Raw genomic sequence first — 12167 nt, forward strand, 5'->3', positions numbered from 1 at the left:
TGCTGTACAACTGGAAGCTGAATACCTCATTGCTTCAGGTGCCATTACTTCCTCTCTTCTGGAGCAGCATGTGTTTTGCCAGTAGCTTTCCAAATGGAAAGCTTGTTGGGATAAATTCCTCTTGTGTGCTTGGCTCCTCTTCAGCCTCAGTCCATGGAAGAGATGTTTGTATATGTATGGAGCTCTCTGCACTTGACACAAAGTTTTGGTGCAATTGTCCTGAATCTCCTGACTAAGTTTAGGAGACTGCATGTGGCAGGGTGAGTGGTGTGGATTGTACACCTGTAGGACGTTCAGTTTGAGGCCATCCTTTGGCTGTGAGATAATCATCATGAAGAGGCTAAGCATTTCCGTTGTCCTTGGAGGTCTCTGCCTTCCTCTTGCTAGGGATAATGGTGCTAACACCATACCAGAGAGAGAGCTTCATACCCGCTGTGCACACCTAGTGATCAATCCCTTTGTTTGCTACTTGACCCTGGGCAAGTCTCTTAAACCCCATCCTGTTTCCTTGTTTGTAACTTGGGTGTAATAATACTTGCCCACCTCTGTAAAGTGCTTTGAGCACTGTTTACGTTCACACCAATGGAATGGGACAGTTGTACATGTCTGGTTGACTGCCACATCTGATGACATGCTTCCCATTTTAATGCAGGGGGACAGTGCTGAGGGCAGGATACAGACTTAAAGTTAACTTTTTTAACACTCTGCATAGAGAGTTTGGGGCTGGGAGAAGGCGGTGAATATCTTTTTATTTTTCCCCCCCTCTAGTGAATGTATTAATATCTTTGAGCCATGAGACAACAGAAGGAATAGGAGCTGAATCAGGCTGAAGGCAGAGGAGATGGGGAGGAGGCAAGTAAAAGTCCTGAGATTTGATTTTGTGCAGCTTCTTGGGGGAACGGCACATGGAATTGATGTAAACAACTCTTTCAAGCAATAGCAGTGAGTAGCTGCTGCCTACACAAGTCCTTGGATATTTAACCCAGAAGATGCTGAAGCATCTGGGACAAGCATTTCATTCCTTTCCCTAGGCCTGGTTCTGGAGCAGCAAGGATGGCTTTTTTAGACCTCCTGATGTGCTTTCCATGTGTTCATTTTCTGCTTGGGGGCTGTAAGGGAAGGAGTCATTGGATGCTTCCCTCTGTGAACTCACTTTATTCCTGTAGTCCTTTTTCTTTCCTGAAGTTGTAAGTTACATTTTACATGGAATCCCATCTCCTTGACTCTATTTAAAAAAAAAAAAAAAGTCCTTTCTGAGAGGGGAGCCTGATGACGTTCTAACTATTGCAGATTTTTGAGATGTGAAAAAAATTTAATTAAATGCTAAGTCTTAGAGGTGAGTGAGGAGCATAACAGATGTAAACATTTACATGGGATGCATTAGAATTCTGCTGTGTGTATTGTCTTTCAGTTGAAACAAATTATGAAGTGACTAATAATAAAGTCAATACTCAGTGATTTAAAACTGTGTCTTGTTACTTTTTTCAAGTGTAGTGGGAGAGGACTGGGTTTTTAACCACATGACTACCTGGCTAATCACTAGTGGGCATGAGAAGGCCAGGCGCCTGGAAGAGCCTTAGCAGTGACCACTGGAAATGCCACAGAGCTTGCAGATTCTGCCAGTGCGCTTGCCTAACAGAATGAGGACAGGTGCGTATTAAACCTATAAATGTTACATAAATTTCTCACTAAGAGAAGGCTGCCCAGCCACAAATCCATAAACAAGTTTAGGAACTATACCCCTTCAGTGCTATTGCATACTGGTGGGGCTACTGAATGCTGCAGAGGGGAAACAGGAATCTTGGCCATATGGTATGGCTTGTCTTAGTCTCTCCATCATAGCAGTACGTAAGGAATTACTCCTGCAATCCATTCTTGGAGTCTGTTCTAGTTCAGTCTGGACTTTGTGATATTTGGTCCTCTTTTTTTTATTATTGATATCTCTAGGTATGAAGAAGTATCCAGTCCAATTATCATTGGAGGGAAGCAATATGAATGCCAGCTGTGCGCTCTCTGCTGACTTTATCCCTGTGATGTATGACACTAGTCTTGTTTTCATCTATGAAGTAACCCAGTGATTGTTTTGCTCTGCAGAAGTCCAGACCCACTGTGCCATGATTGTGTGTCCCTACAATAATCTGATTATAGAAATCCCCTCCAATACAACAACAGTGTTGAACTATAATCCAGTAGCTTTCCTTCACATTGTCCCATTTTGGGTGGAAATTGATGATGCTTGTTGCCCTAACTTCCCCATAGGAGAACCCAGTGGAGAAATAGCTTATGATGGGGAAAAAAACTTTTCAGCCTCTGCATTTAGGTTGCATGTGTCAATGAGGGAATGGGGCAAACAGCCTTATCTGCACATTGGTCTGTAGGTGTCCTCCTTTTGGTGACCAGCTTGGCATTCGCAGGAAAATTCAGGCCAATAGCTCAACATTGTGCTTCCTGTTGGCAGTGGGACAGCACCTTGCAATTTGTTTCCAATCCAAAGTAGCACAGTCAGGTGAGCTGCCCAGATTAAAGCTTTGCTTAGATCCTCTACTGGGGATCCTCTAGTGGGGGGACAGAGCACAGTAAAATCACCCATTAGTGATGGTTCTAGAAAGGGACAAAGACGTGTTTGGTGAGCCAATTTCTTTTTGCCCACCCCTCTGAATCAGGGCAATAGTAACTTCATCGTTCCTCTCTGATGGAGTCTAGCCCTGTCAACGCCACACACTTCCTCAGCATACTTAATGTATAACCTGAAAATGAAGTGCACAGTGCAAGCCTGGCCTGTACAGCAAGGCAAGAAGGGCATGCACGTCTCAGCAATGGCAGCACATAGGAGAGGGCTGAAGCATTTGGCACTGTAAGAGTTCTTGAAGTGATGAATAATTGCAAAAAGCACAGTTGAAAGATAACTCTGAGACCAACCTATTTGGGAGCAATGATGTAGCAAGAGAGAACTAGGGACAGTAATCTCCTGGCATGTGCCTAAAGTTGTCAGAGTAGGCTACAGATCTATTGCTATTTCAGTTGGCTGGCAGCCCGAGCCGTGCCCCTGTCAGCGGGGGAACCGGCCACCCGAACCCCAGCGCTCCGCGCAGGGCTGACAGCCTGAGCCCCAGGGAGAGCGGGGCTGGGCAGTTGGGGCTAGCAGCCCGAGCCCTGCCCCTGTCAGCGGGGGAGCCGGCCGCCCAAACCCCAGCACTCCGCGCAGGGCTGACAGCCTGAGCCCCAGGGAGAGCGGGGCTGGGCAGTTGGGGCTGGCAGCCCAAGCCCCAGTGGTCCCTGCAGCCCAAGCTCCGTGGAGCTCAGTTGACCAGGGCGGTCAATGGGGTCCAGCAACAGGAGCCCCACGGAGTGCGGAGGAAATTTAAACTTAAATCCCTGGAAATATTCGTCTTTAAGAGGGGGTTCATGAGATTTCACAATTTAGTGAAAGGGGTTCACAGGTTGCTAAAGTTTGGGAACCACTGTTCTAGATAAACATCCAATCTTAATTTAAAAATTGCCAGTGATGGAGAATCCACCACGACCCTTGGTAAATTGTTCCCATGGTTAATTACCCTCACTGTTAAAAATGTATGCCTGATTGCCACTCTGAAATTGTCTAGCTTCAACTTCCAGGCATTATACCTTTCTCTGCTAGACTAAAGAGACCATTATTAAATATTTGTTTTCCAGGTAGATACTTGTAGTCAGGAATTAATTCACACCTTAACCTTCTCTTGGTTAACCTCCTTGAGTCTATCACTATAAAGCAGGTTTTCTAATCCTTTAATAATCTCATGGCTCTACTCTGAACCCTCTCCAACTGATCCACATCCTTTTTGAATTTGGGGACATCAGAACTAGACACGGCATTCCACCAGCAGTTGCACTAGTGCCAAGTGTAGAGGTAGTATCTGTCTACTGCTACTTGAGATTGCCCTGTTTATGCATTCCAGGGTCGCATTAACCTTTTGGCCAGGGCATCGCACCACCCCAGCCCTGGACCACCGGCTGGCGCGCAGCCCCCTCCAGAGCGGTGGGTGGCACGTGGCCCCCACCCAGTCCCCCGGAGCCCTGAGTGGGTGGCAGGCAAGCAGCCCCTCCTCTAGCCTCGCAGCAATGGTGGCACGCGGCCCCCAGAGTACTAAGCGGGCAGCCCCCCAGCTCCAGAGTGGTGGGGGATGCATGGACCCCCCACCCTGGAGCGCTGGGTGGCACGGACCCCCCAGCTGCCCCAAATCCCAGCTGCCCCAGCAGGCTTTCCTTCCCGGAGGAGGAGCAGCCTGCCTGGGCTGGGGCCAACTAGCAGCACTGGGGGCCCCGTGGACAGAGCGTAGGCGGGACCCCATGGGGCTGTTTGAGTAGGCACAGCCTTCCCCTGCCTATTAGATATGCCACCCATGCCCCCAAATTGTTTTCAGTCACTACTTTCCAGGATAGAGTCCCCCATCCTGTAAGTATGGCCTGCATTCTTTGTTCCAAGATGTATATTTTTACGTAACCATATTAAAACTCATATTGGTTACTTGCACCCAGCTTACAGGGTGAAGCAAATCACCCTCTTCTTCATTATTTACCACTCCTCTAATTTTTGTGTCATCTGCAAACTTTTTATTGGTAATTTATTTTATTTTCTTCCAGGTCATTTATAAAAATGTTAAATAGCGCAGGGCCAAGAACCAATCTCTGTAGGGTCCCACTAGATACACGCCTGCTCAGTGATGTTTACAATTACATTTTGAGGTCCCTCATTTAGCCAGTGTTTAATCAATTTAATATGTGCCATGTTAACTTTATATCATTCTAGTTTTTTAATCAAAATGTTGTGTGTTAGCAAGTCAAATGCCTTACAGAAGTCTATGTATATGTATCAACCAAACTGTTAATCTTATTAAAAAAAAAAAAATCAAGTTAATTTGACACGATCTATTTTCCATAAACCCATGTTGATTCACGTGAATTATATTAACCCCCTTTATTTCTTTCTTAACTGAATCTTGTATCATCTTGCTTGGATTGATGCCAGACTGACTGGCCTCTAATTATCCTGGTCATCCTGTTCACCCTTTTAAAATATTGGCACAACATTCGCTTGCTCCCAGTCCTCTGGAATTTTCTGGTGTTCTGAGACTTATTGAAAACCAACATCTATGTTTGAGTAATCTATCCAGTTAGCTCTTTTAAAACTCTTAGATGCAAATTATCTGGACCTGCAAATTTTAAAATGTTAGTAGTTGCTGTTTAACATCTTCCTGAGATGCTAGTGGAATGGGAAGAGTGCTATCATATATTATAACATCATCTGCTTTTTCCCAAATACAGAATGGAAATATTTATTGAAAACTTTTGCCTTGTCTGCACTATTATTGATAATTTACCATTTTTTCTCAAGGTCCCGTCTTAGGTCTTATGTTTAATATATTTATTACTACTTCCCCATATCCCATCATTTGGGGTCAGGCTGTCATGCAAGCATCTGCTATCTTTGTCTGTCCAGGGCTGCATTAAGGTCCATCTTCTTTGATGCAATCCACCAATTGCTTCCTGGGCTTTCACTGGGGTTGGTTTCCTATCAGCCTCTCCTGCCATGCTGTCTTCACCAGGTTCTCTTAATTCATCCTCTGTACATCTCCAAACCAGTGAAGTTGTACTACTTGGATTTTGTCAGCCACATCATGGACTTTGCCTTCCATCCCAATGCTTTCATTCTGAAATCTGTACCTTCATGTTACTCCTTTTAGTGCATGAAGACATCTCATCTTGAACACTTTGGGGGGACCCCAGTTCTGTACAGTTGGGTTTTCAGTCTCAGTGCCCTATGCTTGTCAGAAACAACACCTGAGATGTTATTCCATACTCATCCAGCACTCCCCAGGCTGGACTGAAACTGACATTCAAGCATGCCTGCTTCTATAACCCATCTACTAAGGTACTTGAATGGATCAGTTGGGTTTAGTCTTACTCCATTAATCTCTATATCCAGTTTCCCTATCGTACCTCTACTAATCCACATGACCTTGGTCTTAGTCATGTTTACTTTCATCCCATGCTTGCATAGCTGGTGATACTACTGGCTTACTATTTCATCTAGGTCTTCTTTTGAGGATGCCCTTATTGTTATGTTATTTGCCTATACCAGCTTCTCACCTTTTCTCTTTGGGATCTTCCTGCTGACATAGTCCATCAATATGATAAACAGCAGCTGACTGAGGGCCAACTTCTGATACAGTTTAACTTCCATTTCAAAGGGGCTTGTTATTCCAAAATATCTCTGGATCACAGTTATGCATTCACCATAGTTATTAAATCATTGGACACTCAATATTTCCTCAGTACTGTTGTGAGCATCCTTCTGTTTACTTGATCATATGCCTTTTCTCGGTCTTCTAAAAGCCCAGAAGCTACCCTGTTAAAGCTCTACGCCAGGGGTGGGCAAACTTTTTGGCCTGAGGGCCACATCTTGGAATAGAAATTGTGTGGCAGGCCATGAATGCTCACAAAATTATGGTTGGGGTGCGGGAGGGGGTGAGGGCTCCAGGGTGGGACCAGAAATGAGGAGTTCAGGGTGCAGGAGGGGACTCTGGGCTGGGGGTGAGGGCTCCAGCTGGGGGTGTGGGTTCTGGGGTGGGGCTAGAGATGAGGAGTTTGGGGTGTAGGAGGGTGCTTTGGGCTGGGACCGAGGGGTTTGGAGGGCGGGAGGGGGAATCAGGGCTGGGGCAGGGGGTTGCGGTGCGGGAAGGGGTGCAGGCTCTGGGGTGGGGCTGGGGATGAGGGGCTTGAGGTGCAGGAGGGTGCTCCAGCCTGGGATTGAGGGGTTTGGAGGGTAGAAGGGGGATCAGGGCTGGGGCAGGGAGTTGGGGCATGGGAAGAGGCTCAGGGGTGCAGACTCCAGGGGCACTTACCTCAAGCAGCTCCCGGAAGCAATGGCAGGTTCCTTCTCTGGCTCCTATGCGGAGGCGCAGCCAGGTGGCTCTGCATTCTGCACCGCCCCTGCAGCTCCCATTGGAGCACTAGAGGGAACCATTGGAGCTCATAGGAGCTGGAGGGGGGCCATGTTGCTGCTTCTGGGAGCTGCATGAAGCACCGTAAGTCCCAGACCCCACTCCCCAGCAGGAGCTCAACGGCAGTCTTAAAACAGCTGGCGGGCCAGATTTAGCCCATGGGCCGTAGTTTGCTCATCCCTGTTCTAGGCACTTCTCTATCCCTTGATGAATTGCAAACATGGCATCTATGGTTCCTCATCATTTCCTAAAGCTGAACTGTTCTTGTTCAGGGACAGGTTCCACAACTTTCCTAATTCGAATATTCAGGATGCATTCCAGTAACTTGATCCGGTGCAACAATAACTTATCTTTTGATAGTTTCCACATTAATGGATACTACCCTTCTTATGCATTGGGACAAAGATAGACTTCCACCAATCCTTTGGAATTCACTTGTTTCCCCATATGCCTTAACCATTCTGCTTATCCTGCTGCCTTACTGTTCTTCATTATCTGGACCACATTTCTCACCCCTTCCTCCATTGTCAGTCTCAGGCACCACATTAGGATCACATGTTGACAACTCCACCAAAACGGGGTTTGCCTCATGTCATAAATATAAAGGGAAGGGTAAACCCCTTTAAAGTCCCTCCTGGCCAGAGCAAAAATCCTCTCACCTGTAAAGCGTTAAGAAGCTAAAGGTAACCTCGCTGGCACCTGACCAAAATGACCAATGGGGAGACAAGATACTTTCAAAAGCTGGGAGGAGGGAGAGAAACAAAGGGTCTGTGTCTGTCAGTATGCTGCTTTTGCCGGGGATAGAACAGGAATGGAGTCTTAGAACTTTTAGTAAGTAATCTAGCTAGGTATGTGTTAGATTATGATTTCTTTAAATGGCTGAGAAAAAGAACTGTGCTGAATAGAATGACTATTTCTGTCTGTGTGTCTTTTTTGTAACTTAAGGTTTTGCCTAGAGGGATTCTCTATGTTTTGAATCTAATTACCTTCTAAGGTATCTACCATCCTGATTTTACAGAGGTGATTCCTTTATTTCTATTTACTTCTACTTCTATTAAAAGTCTTCTTGTAAGAAAACTGAATGCTTTTTCATTGTTCTCAGATCCAAGGGTTTGGGTCTGTGGTCACCTATGAAAATTGGTGAGGATTTTTACCAAACCTTTCCCAGGAGGTGGGGTGCAAGGGTTGGGAGGATTTTGTGGGGAAAGACGTGTCCAAACTACGTTTCCCAGTAAACCCAGTTAGAGTTTGGTGGTGGCAGTGGAGATCCAGGGACAAAGGATAAAATTAATTTGTACCTTGGGGAAGTTTTAGAATCATAGAATATCAGGGTTGAAAGGGACCTCAGGAGGTCATCTAGTCCAACCCCCTGCTCAAAAGCAGGACCCATCCCCAATTAAATCATCCCAGCTAGGGCTTTGTCAAGCCTGACCTTAAAAACTTCTAAGGAAGGAAATTCCACCACCTCCCTAGGTAACTCATTCCAGTGTTTCACCACCCTCCTAGTGAAAAAGTTTTTCCTAATATCCAACCTAAACCTCCCCCACTGCAACTTGAGACCATTACTCCTTGTCCTGTCCTCTTCCACCACTGAGAATAGTCTAGAACCATCCTCTTTGGAACTACCTCTCAGGTAGTTGAAAGCAGCTATCAAATCTCCCCTTATTCTTCTCTTCCGCAGACTAAACAATCCCAGTTCCCTCAGCCTCTCCTCATAAGTCATGTGTTCCAGACCCCTAATCATTTTTGTTGCCCTTCGCTGGACTCTCTCCAATTTATCCACATCCTTCTTGTAGTGTGGGGCCCAAAACTGGACGCAGTACTCCAGATGAGGCCTCACCAATGTCGAATACAGGGGAATGATCACGTCCCTGGATCTGCTGGCAATGCTCCTACTTATACAGCTCAAAATGCTGTTAGCCTTCTTGGCAACAAGGGCCCACTGCTGACTCATATCCAGCTTCTCGTCCACTGTCACCCCTAGGTCCTTTTCCGCAGAACTGCTGCCTAGCCATTCGGTCCCTAGTCTGTAGCTGTGCATTGGGTTCTTCCGTCCTAAGTGCAGGACCCTGCACTTATCCTTATTGAACCTCATCAGATTTCTTTTGGCCCAATCCTCCAATTTGTCTAGGTCCCTCTGTATCCTATCTCTGCCCTCCAGCGTATCTACCACTCCTCCCAGTTTAGTATCATCCGCAAATTTGCTGAGAGTGCAATCCTCACCATCCTCCAGATCATTTATGAAGATATTGAACAAAACCGGCCCCAGGACCGATCCCTGGGGCACTCCACTTGATACCGGCTGCCAACTAGACATGGAGCCATTGATCACTACCTGTTGAGCCCGACAATCTAGGCAACTTTCTACCCACCTTATAGTGCATTCATCCAGTCCATACTTCTTTAACTTGCTGACAAGAATACTGTGGGAGACGGTGTCAAAAGCTTTGCTAAAGTCAAGATACAATACATCCACTGCTTTCCCTTCATCCACAGAACCAGTAATCTCATCATAGAAGGCGATTAGATTAGTCAGGCATGACCTTCCCTTGGTGAATCCATGTTGACTGTTCCTGATCACTTTCCTCTCATGTAAGTGCTTCAGGATTGATTCTTTGAGGACCTGCTCCATGATTTTCCCAGGGACTGAGGTGAGGCTCACTGGCCTGTAGTTCCCAGGATCCTCCTTCTTCCCTTTTTTAAAGATTGGCACTACATTAGCCTTTTTCCAGTCATCCGGGACTTCCCCCGTTCGCCACGAGTTTTCAAAGATAATGGCCAATGGTTCTGCAATCACAGCCGCCAGTTCCTTTAGCACTCTCGGATGCAACTCGTCCGGCCCCATGGACTTGTGCACGTCCAGCTTTTCTAAATAGTCCCTAACCACCTCTTTCTCCACAGAGGGCTGGCCATCTATTCCCCATGTTGTGATGCCCAGCACCGCAGTCTGGGAGCTGACCTTGTTCGTGAAGACAGAGGCAAAAAAAGCATTGAGTACATTAGCTTTTTCCACATCCTCTGTCACTAGGTTGCCTCCCTTATTCAGTAAGGGGCCCACACTTTCCTTGGCTTTCTTCTTGTTGCCAACATACCTGAAGAAACCCTTCTTGTTACTCTTAACATCTCTTGCTAGCTGCAGCTCCAGGTGCGATTTGGCCCTCCTAATTTAATTCCTACATGCCCGAGCAATATTTTTATACTCTTCCCTGGTCATATGTCCAACCTTCCACTTCTTGTAAGCTTCTTTTTTATGCTTAATATCCGCTAGGATTTCACCGTTAAGCCAAGCTGTTCGCCTGCCATATTTACTATTCTTTCAGCACATCGGGATGGTTTGTCCCTGTAACCTCAATAGGGATTCCTTGAAATACAGCCAGCTCTCCTGGACTCCTTTCCCCTTCATGTTAGTCCCCCAGGGGATCCTACCTATCCGTTCCCTGAGGGAGTCGAAGTCTGCTTTCCTGAAGTCCAGGGTCCGTATCCTGCTGCTTACCTTTCCTCCCCGTGTCAGGATCCTGAACTCAACCAACTCATGGTCACTGCCTCCCAGATTCCCATCCACTTTTGCTTTTAATCTAAGCTGGTGAAAGTAAGCTTAGGAGGTTTTCATGCAGGTCCCCACATCTGTACCCTAGAGTTCAGAGTGGGGGAGGAACCTTGACACCTCACATAAGAGATTCTGACCGCCACCTTCCCAGCAGGCTTCTCTTCTCTGCCTGGGACTGTGAAAAATTGTCTCTATCCTGATTGTCTCTATCCTTGGAGTCTTCCTAACAGAACCCAAGTTGCCCTTATATCTCTCAGCATGTCCTTTTACATATTCACATGACCTTCCTATTCCCTCAGACCCCTCACTTGAAAAGCAATTCTGTGAAAGGGGGCCAGTCTTGGAACAAGTGCATGTACATCCCAGGACTAGTGCCTTGCTGCATAAGAGACCAAATATCAATCTTTGAACTGCCAAGAGAGTTTTGCTTCTGTGGGACAGTGCAGATCACAAAACCCAAAGTGAAGCACATGAGTGCTGGGGACAAAGTACTCTGAGTCAAAGGGATATGGCTACAGAATGAACTTCCAAAGGAGACTGGTTGTTTGCAGAGTCCGAGCACCTCAAGGAAATGTTGCAAAACCTTATTCATTGATAGTGCCTTTGCAGCATAAAAAGAATAACATTCACAACACTCCAAAAACAAGCAAACAAAAAGAACGGCCATACTGGGTCAGACCAAAGCTCCATCTAGCCCAGTATCTTGTCTTCCGACAGTGGCTAATGCCAAGTGCTTCAGAGGGAATGAACAGAACAGGTAATCAAGTGATCCATCCCCCTGTGGCCTATTCTGAGCTTCTGGGAAACAGAGGCTAGGAACACTTCTCAGAGCATTGTTTTTCCTCTGTACCCATCTTGGTTAATAGCCATTGATGGACCTATCCTCCATGAACTTATCCAGCTCTCTTCTGATTCTCTGGTCATGGTATTTGCCACAGCATCCTTCCCTTACCTCAGCATCATATTCCAGCATGTGAACTTTTACTTACAATCTGATACATCCTCCTTTTGGAAATTCTCCTGTGGATGACAACCCTCCTCCCCACCCATGGTGAATGTGCCCATGGTATTGGCCAGAAAGCAATGTCCATTGTGGTTACCTGCCTCCCCCCCACAAGGGTGGAAACCCAACTTTTCTCCACTTTCCTTTGACTGCTGATGGTGGAGCGAGCTCGGAGCACTGTACCCTTAATGCTTGTTCTGTCAGATTTCTCTTTCTCTGAACCTTTTGGGTGCTGCTTTTTAATGTAGTTAATTTTTTTAAGTGCCTGTGCTGATGGGGGAAATCCGGTATGGCTAGACATCTTGGGCTGCTTCCCCTAATATCAGACACATTGGTCCAGTTTTCCCCTCTAGCTATTTTCCCTGCCTTGGATCCACTGACACTGCAAGCAGCATGGGTGAGGTTACTAAGAAAGCCACCTGCCCTTGTGTTTGGGGAGGTCAAAACCCAGATGTGCGTGATCTGTAAAGAGCAGGAGGGCTGTCTCAGTTCTCAAGTGCTGGGGAAGCTCTTCAGGCCACCTGGCTAACTTTGAGAGAGATCTTGATTCAGGACACTTATTGACAAAATGGTTTTTTACCTGGCATCTGTACTATTGAGGTCCCTGCTCTTCTGGAGATGATGAGGAGAGTGAAGG

Source organism: Lepidochelys kempii, chromosome 12, assembly GCF_965140265.1.
Source record: "Lepidochelys kempii isolate rLepKem1 chromosome 12, rLepKem1.hap2, whole genome shotgun sequence".
Taxonomy (NCBI): Eukaryota; Metazoa; Chordata; order Testudines; family Cheloniidae; genus Lepidochelys; species Lepidochelys kempii.